This window comes from Camelus bactrianus, chromosome 20 (assembly GCF_048773025.1).
Source record: "Camelus bactrianus isolate YW-2024 breed Bactrian camel chromosome 20, ASM4877302v1, whole genome shotgun sequence".
In the NCBI taxonomy this organism is placed as follows: Eukaryota; Metazoa; Chordata; class Mammalia; order Artiodactyla; family Camelidae; genus Camelus; species Camelus bactrianus.
Window position 1 is genome coordinate 35,283,769 of NC_133558.1, and position 8,222 is coordinate 35,291,990.

Genomic DNA, 8,222 nt, shown 5'->3' on the forward strand with positions numbered 1-8,222 from the left:
ATGCTTTCACAAGACCAGTTCCTAAAGGAAAAAAAAAAAAGAAAAGAAAAGGAGTCACTTAAGTTTACTTCCTGAAGGCATTTTCCCACACACAATACCCTCTGCCATTTATTTCAGTACTTACACTAAAATATAATAGGTACCTTTGGGACGAAAAAAAAAATCAGCTCATTTGAAAAACAGCTTGTCCTGCAGTTCACAGGACAGCCCCATGCCAAGAATCATCCATTTCAAAATGCCAACAGGACCAAGGGTGGGTGAGAAAAGTTGGTCTACATGTATCTGAGTATTACATGGGTGCGGGTGCCTTTCCTTAAATATTTGCAACGGTTTCTGAGGTCATCAGAATGATTGCTTGAGAAGAACTGAACCTATACAATGGTTTGTATCATTTTATTTGTGGTTACCATAAACAGAAATATATACAGCCATCTAGTGTACGCCTAGACTCTGGTGCACTGATGGATCTTACAGGAGGGAGAGCATATGTCATCTTCTTTATCCTCTTTCTTTTTCCCTCCTGGCCTCTTACTGACCCAGCCCTGGTCTGCTCTCCATAGTGTCTTATTTCCTGTCCATGAGAGACTAGATATATACTTGTATCAACATTAATATTAAATGGCAGAGCTCTTAGTCCCCTGTCTACATTTCTTAAAAATACAGTTTTAAAACATGAAAGCTCATTAGGTCTCTTAGAAGCTCTGTTACTGCCAGATAGGAAGGATGGCATACTGGAAGAAGATCTGGCCTGAGTGTTGGAACTGAGTTAGAATCCCAGCTCTGCCCACCTCCAATTCTGTAACCTTGGGCGATACTTGGTTCAGTGGTCATCAAGGTTGAAAATAACACATGGAGCATCTGGCACATATTGGGGGCTGATTAAATAGTGCTTCCTGGGCATCCATCAAGGCAAGGTAGGAATTTCAGGAGGAGCAACGCAATGACCCTCAAGCAGCAGGAAGCTCAGAAGGCGGTTTTCAGCCAAGGATGCTTCTGCTGCCGGAATGGTAAGAAGTTTTAGACTTTTCTGGAAAGACATACCCTTTGAGCCCTTGTTACTCCAAAGTCCAGCACTGTAAAAGCTGGCACTAAAAGCTCTGTCCTGGCCACGAAAAGCTGCCTCTCTGGCACTGCCATTTTTAAGGTTTTATGACTCCCGCCAGTGTCTTTGCTGGAAATATCCATCTGGGAAAACCTCCACTGGCCCTTCTACCTTATTTCTCCCCCCCCCCCACCAGTAAAACCTGGACAAAGTAGAGAACAGCTTGCTACCCACCCAGGTAGTGGCCTTAGGTAGCGGTGCTGTGGAATGATGCTTCAAGGAGGGCAGGCCACAGCTCCCATGGCAGCGTGGGCCAGTGAGGTCACCAAAGAGAGTTGCCCCAAAGCACGACTTGGGGTGGGCGGCTCTGCCCTGGTACAACCCAACCGGCGCCCTGCAGATGAGGATTTGGCCAGGGAGATGGGCACCAGCTAAGTAGGTTGCTCTGTCTGTCCTTGATCTAGGGAAGGAAGGCACCTAAGAAATCACTCCACATCTATTCTGAGGTTCACATTTATTCCTCCCCACAAACCAAATAAGGTAGAGCTTCCCAAAGACTGTGCCCCAGAATGCTAGTGTGCCCTGAAGAGTAACTGAGCTCCAAAGCGCTCATTCCCCTTCGCCCTCGCGTTGACCAAGCAGGACCCCATCTGGGTGATCAGAGCCTCCTGGGCTGGTTACATCTCACTGTGGGTGGCAACATCCTTTGCAGTCAAAATATTCTTGTTTTCAAGGTGTGTAATGTTATGAAAGAGGTTGGGAAAGACTTCTGTGAGGTGTTAGCCCATTTTACAAAAGAGGAAGCTGAGGTTCACAGCTTAGTCCGTACTCAAAGGCCACACTTAGAAACAGCAAGGGAGAAGGGGAGGGTACAGCTCAGTGGTCGAGTGCATGCTTAGCATGCATGCGGTCATGGGTTTGATCCGTTAAATAAAAAATAATAAATAAATAAACCTAATTACCGGGGGGAGGGTATAGCTCAAAGTGGTAGAGCACATGCTTAGCACACACGAGGTCCTGGGTTCAATCCCCAGTACCTCTTCTAAAAAGTAAATAAATAAATAAACTTAAGTGCATCCCTCCCCCCCCAAACAAAGTAAATTAAAATAAAAAAAAAAAAACCTAATTACCTCCCCCCCAAAAACACACAAATAAAAAATAAATTGATTTTTAAAAAATTTTTTAAAAATTAATAAAGAAAAGAAACAGCAAGAGAACAGTAGAACCAGGATCTGATACCAGGTCTGTTTGCCTACAGAGTCCAAGTTCATTCCATCCTCCTCACACTGCTAAAAACCAAACCAAACCATATAAAGAGTAATTCCTAGATTTTGAATAGGCCTTTATGGCTTACGAAGTGCTTTGACAGAAGAAAGGGGGAATTCAGGGGTGAGGGAATAAGCCTGTCTCATACACCTACACCCCATCTGGTGCTTTTTCCATCAACAGCCTTAATCTCCTTAACAGTGTGACTTTCTGATCCACAAACTTACAGTAGACGGCCTGGGTATGTTTTCCAGATGTTAAGTTGCCCTTTGATAATTTTCCCCCTATACCTCATTAGTTCTAAAGAACAAGCCTGGACTCAAAGAACAAGCACACTAGTAACTCAGATTTGTATATGATGGTGTAGCTCTCACATCTTTTATCTCACTTGATTCTTACAGCACATCTTGAAGTAAGGCAGTTTTACAGGGAGGAAACTGAGGCTGAGCGCTTACCTGTCTTGCTCCGACAGTCGCACGCCTTGCATAAGGCCAAGCTGAGGCTGGAACACATCATGATTGCCCCAACCCTGCCAGCACTTGGCAGTGGACATTGATTCATGAGTATTTCATCACCAACCCAGTTCTTCAAGAGCTGAAGTTTATAGGTCATTTCAAAGAGGGCTAATGGGACCAAATCCAGGTGCACTTAATGCTGTGACCAAAGATTGCGTTCTCCTTAGGACGTTAACAGTCGCTCCATAGTCCTATGTTTTCCTGATAGAGATACAAGATTTAGCCACTCGGTATCCATGACTGGTGATGGGGGAAAGGAAAAACAAATGTAAATGTTGGTTCCAAGTTAAAAAAAAAAAAAGAGTTGAAGTTTAGCAGATGGTTTCAGTACCCTCCCCCCTTTATCAAAATAGCCTCAATCAACTGTCTTTTAAGAACTAATATAAAAAAGAAGGCTGGCCCAGAAAATGGCTTTCTTCTCTGGGTAGTGGAGCTGCTGGCCTGGGGCAGGGGAGAAGTCAGTGTCTCTCCTAATTAGGGTGATGGCTTGACCACCCAGGTTCACCCCATCTCCTCCCATAAGGTCTTTCCTGATAGTACCCTCACTTGCCCTCCTGCCTGCAGACCATCTTAACATGTAGGCTGCCTTAATATAATACATAATAGGCTGCCTTCATACATATGCCCCCTTCTCACAATTGGATGAAATGATCTTGTAGAATTTTAATACGACTTCATTTTAGAGATGGGGGAAACTGAGCTGGAGAAAAATTGAACAGAACCTGCACTTAAACCTAGGTATTTTGACTGCAAACTCAGGACCTACCTTGCCCCAAGAGGGATGGATGGTCTAATTTCATTCGGTAGAGACTTTCAAAATAAGATAATCATCTTTACTGGCTCAAGATGATACAAAAGAAACTCTTAAACTGGACGATATTTTTAGTTTTTATGCATTTCAGTTTCCCTTGTTATGCCCTTTAATTTCCTTGTCCATAACTTCTTTTGGGTTTTAGAAGAATACCTAAGTCATGTGGTGATGGAGGAAAAGGCAGGAAAGACTGAAAGGCAGATCAGAGGTTGAATCTCTAATCACTAGATGGGCTGGAGAGATAAGAGTACTTGGGAGCTGCAGTAGCTAGAAAACCCTCAAGAAATAATTTCTTTTTAAAGGAAAATCTTCGCTAAGTATGCACCTTAAAGTAAGCCCATGGAAGTTAAACAGGCCACTCTTCAGTATTGGTAGGTAGTTAGGTAAGTGGGGGCACCGGACGGATGTGGAGGGGAGGGAGGGAGGTCCAGAAGATGGTGTTATGCCCGCCTCCGACATAAAGGGGCTTTACTTCCTCTAAGTGGATATCAGCAAGAAACCGGTTAGAACCTGTTGGCTGCAACTGTGTGGTAGTGACAAGGACCTAATGGGACATGAGCCAGTGCTCCTTGTAATATGATCAGCATCGCAGTTTAGGCTCCCCCCTCCCACCATGGGTTTCTCTGTGTGCATCATAGGTAAGGACATGGGCAAAGGGGACAAAGATGACTCAGCACTCCAGGGACAAGAGCCATCAATAAAGAGACCACCTATAAGCAAGGGTATAAGAGGAGGGACAAAGACCACGGCTTTTCCGCCCTTGGATCAGCCCACTTCCCCTTCTTGCAGGTGTACTTTCCCTTTGCTAAATAAAACCTTTAAAATCTTTTGCTACACAGCGCTTCCATCTCCTGTGTGAATTCTCCTTTGGGTAAGACAAGAAATGGGGTCTTTTCCCTTCTCCTTTTGGGGTAATATTACCATTCATGAAAACTCACAGTATTGAAAATAAAATTCTCTGCGCAGAGATGTCCCTCAGGCACATAGCGCCCTTTTTTCCTATCCAGGAAAACCAGATGTAACTTCGGTGAGATCATGAACCACTTTCACGTACAGGGAACTATCTCTGTTCACCCCGCCCTTGGGAAGGTCAGGGACATGGTCCCATAGTGGCAGGCATGTGTGTAGGGGAAATTCAGTAGGTGTTCCGAGTCATAATTAAATTGCAAAGGATAGCGAGAGCTAAATCCTTGGATGTGAGTCTGTCCTTGAAGGTAAGATTATTACTGAAGTTAGATGTAGGCACTATCTTCTTGTTTTCACTATGCAAAACAATAACTAAGAAATCTTTTATACATGCCTTTTAATCTTTAATAACATGGATTAAATATACCCGTGAACTAGTTTTGAAATTAGCACCAGTGTTGATCTGGGCTGCAAAGAACTTTTGGAAGTTGAGATAATATATAAAGTTCCATGATTATGTAACGAAGGCAGCTCTCTGCCTGGCGTATTAAGGTTGTGCTTGTTTATTTAATAAATATTTACTACATACCCACTCTATATGGGTCCTGCTCTTGGTACTGGGGACTTTGGGTGAATGGGAAGGACAGCATTTCTGTTCTCATGAGCTCCTTCCAGAGGGACAAGATGGACAATGAACAAGAGAATAAACTTGATGGTTTTAGGTGCCATTTTGAAGAAAGTAATAACACTCAATTATAACTGTTATGACTTGATTTATGTATGTTAGACCTTCTTCTGGTTAATTTTTGCTAATGACTTTAATGACCAGTGCTGTGATTTTTCAGGCCAAAAAAGCTACCAGCTTTACAGAACTTTCCTCTGCTCCTGCTGGGGATAAAATCTGCTGATTGAAGTAGAGAGTTTTTTCCCCCTTTTTCCTTGGGTAGGGCATATAGCTTCCTTCTTAAATTCCTTCAAAATGAGGTAATTGTTGTTAACTGTTATTGAAAGACAGATGCTTTTGTTACCTTCGATAGTTTAGTATGAATTTATCGGCCTTAGAAACATAATATTCAGACAATGTCTAAAGCCCGAAGTGTTCACGAAAGATTTGGGAATTTATTTGGTAAGCCAAAATAGTGTCAAAATGTCAAAGGATATTTGATTCGATGTTCATTCAATTGACTCAACGTATCATGTGGTTCAGGTTTGTTTTGTTTTTTTTTAACAAAATTTACTTGTGTTGAGAACGATAATTAATGGTATTGCCTTTGCTAACATTAGACTCTACTCTTCTGCAGGGACACCATATTGATACAAAGTTCCCAGCACAGGGTGGTGGAAGACAGCTAGAGTGTAAAACCAGAGGGAAAACAGTCCCATTTTTCAGACATTTGGTCCATCTGATGATGTGAAATTTGTAAGAGATAAATAATTTAATCCAGATTCTATTACACTCAAGGTTGTTTATAAATCCTGTTTTTCTTTAAATTTTAATAAGAAAACAACATAAATTCTGCTTCAAGATGGAATCCCCAGCAAGAGTTTTCTTTTTTATCCATTTTTGTGTTTACTCATAAGAAGTAGATTAAGGTCAACACCATTTTAACTAGAGTAATATGTTCTGAGGTTTCTGAGTTTTCATTTTCAAGTTATGTCTAGCTTATACAGTTTTAGGGCTTTTTATATTCAGATGATTATACGGTCGTTTATTTAACAGGCAAACAGAAATGCCGACGTAAGCCTGCAAATATTTATTTCGATGTTTAAAGTCTGTTAATGGCTCAATTCAGCGAACATGTTGTTGCATGACTAATGAAAGCTGCATTTCTTTTAGCTGTACTTAGAAAGAATACTGTTGGAATAATAATAATAATAAAAAAACAGCTATTATAGTTTGTTCCCTCTGAGGCTTGTAGTTTAGTAATTGCATTAGTATTGCATTCCAGAATCCCAGAGCAAGGACATAAAAACTGGTGTAGACTGTGAGAAGTTGCCAGGAAAAGGGAGAGAGGAGGAAAGAATTGAGGGGGAAAATGAAAGAAAGAAGAAAGGGAAGAAAAGGAAAGAGGGAAAGCTTGGATCAGTGCCTTCGATTCCTTACTGAGCAGCTCCCTAATGAACTGGCTCTCTCCTTCCTTCAGATACTGGTGTGCCAGAACCAGGGCTCCGGGCACATAAATCAGCTTGTTAGTCTGGGTTTTGGGGGGAAAAAAAGATTAAGGAAAAAAAGTAAGAAAAGAAACTGGAAATGATCATTCTGGCCTGCTGTTACTGTGAGGCTTAAACAACCTAATAGATACGAAAATGCTTTGAAAAAATTCTCTACAGAAGAAAATTCTCTAGAGACAGATGGCCAGTTCAGTTCCAGAACATGACAATAACGCAAGTATAAATAAAGCAAGTCCCACAAATTTTTTGATTTCCTAATACATGTAAAAGTTCTGTGTAAGACTCACGGACATAGAGAACAAACTTATGTTACCTATATATTTACGTATGGTAAGTAGTATTTACTTACGGTAAAGGGGATGGGAAGGGATAAGTTGGGAATTTGAAATTTGCACCTCTTGGGGAGTGATGGAAATGTGAGCTGTCTTGATTGTGGTGGTGGTTTCATGAGTGTATACATCTATCAAAATTCATCAAATTTTATATCTGAAACGTGTAATTTACTGTACAGGAATCATACTACAATAAAGGTGTTAAAAAAAGTTCTGTTTACATCATACTATAGTCTATTAAGTGCAACAGTATTATGTCTAAAAAAGTAATTTTTTATTAAAAAATGCTTTATTGATAAAAAAAATTAACCATCATCTGAGCCTTTAGTGAGTCATAGTAATAACATCAAAGGTCACTGATCACAGATCACCGTAATAAAGACAGTAATAACGAAAAAGTGTAAAATTTTGAGTGAATTACCAAAACGTGACACAGAGACACGAAGTGATCTGATGCTGTTGGAAAAATGGCAAGAATGGGCTTGCTCGATGCAGGCTGGCCACATACCTTCAATTTGTAAAAAATGCAGTGTCTGCGAAGTGCAATAAAACGAGGTGTGCCTGTATTAATAAAAGGCACAGGCCCCTTGACCGCTTTTTTTTTTTTTTTTTCTAAAACTGTATCTGAGGTTATTTCAGGTGGCCTCCAGCGGGGCTCCAGCCCAGGGAGTGAGATAAACAGCCTTCTTCTTGTGAGGAAGCTTGCCGAGTGTCTCAGCGCTCAAGTCAGGAGCAGAACAGTAGCCCTTTGATCAGTGCCTATTGTGAAAAAACAAAAAAACAAACAAAAAACTATAGTTGTGCGTATTTAAGATATGCTATCTCATTGCTTGGGCTGATGCTGAGGGGGTGATTCATTCTACAAGAGAGGAAAAGATCAAGGAGGCTGATTCATCTAATTCAAGGCCAGGATCAAATAATAATAGAGGTTGCATTACATTCATTGAGGCCACAGTGTGTGTCCATCACCATCAAACTCTTAAGCATCCTCTTATTTAATTCTCATAACCACCATACGAGGCAAGCAATGATATCTCCAACGTGGCAGTTGAGAAAAGCAACCTTTAAGGGTTTAAGCCTGTTTTTAAGGTGACAGATCTAGTAAATGGCGGAATAGGAATTCAAGTCCAGGTGGTCACCGTATTACTTCTCCACCTCAGCTCTCCAGGCATCCCTCT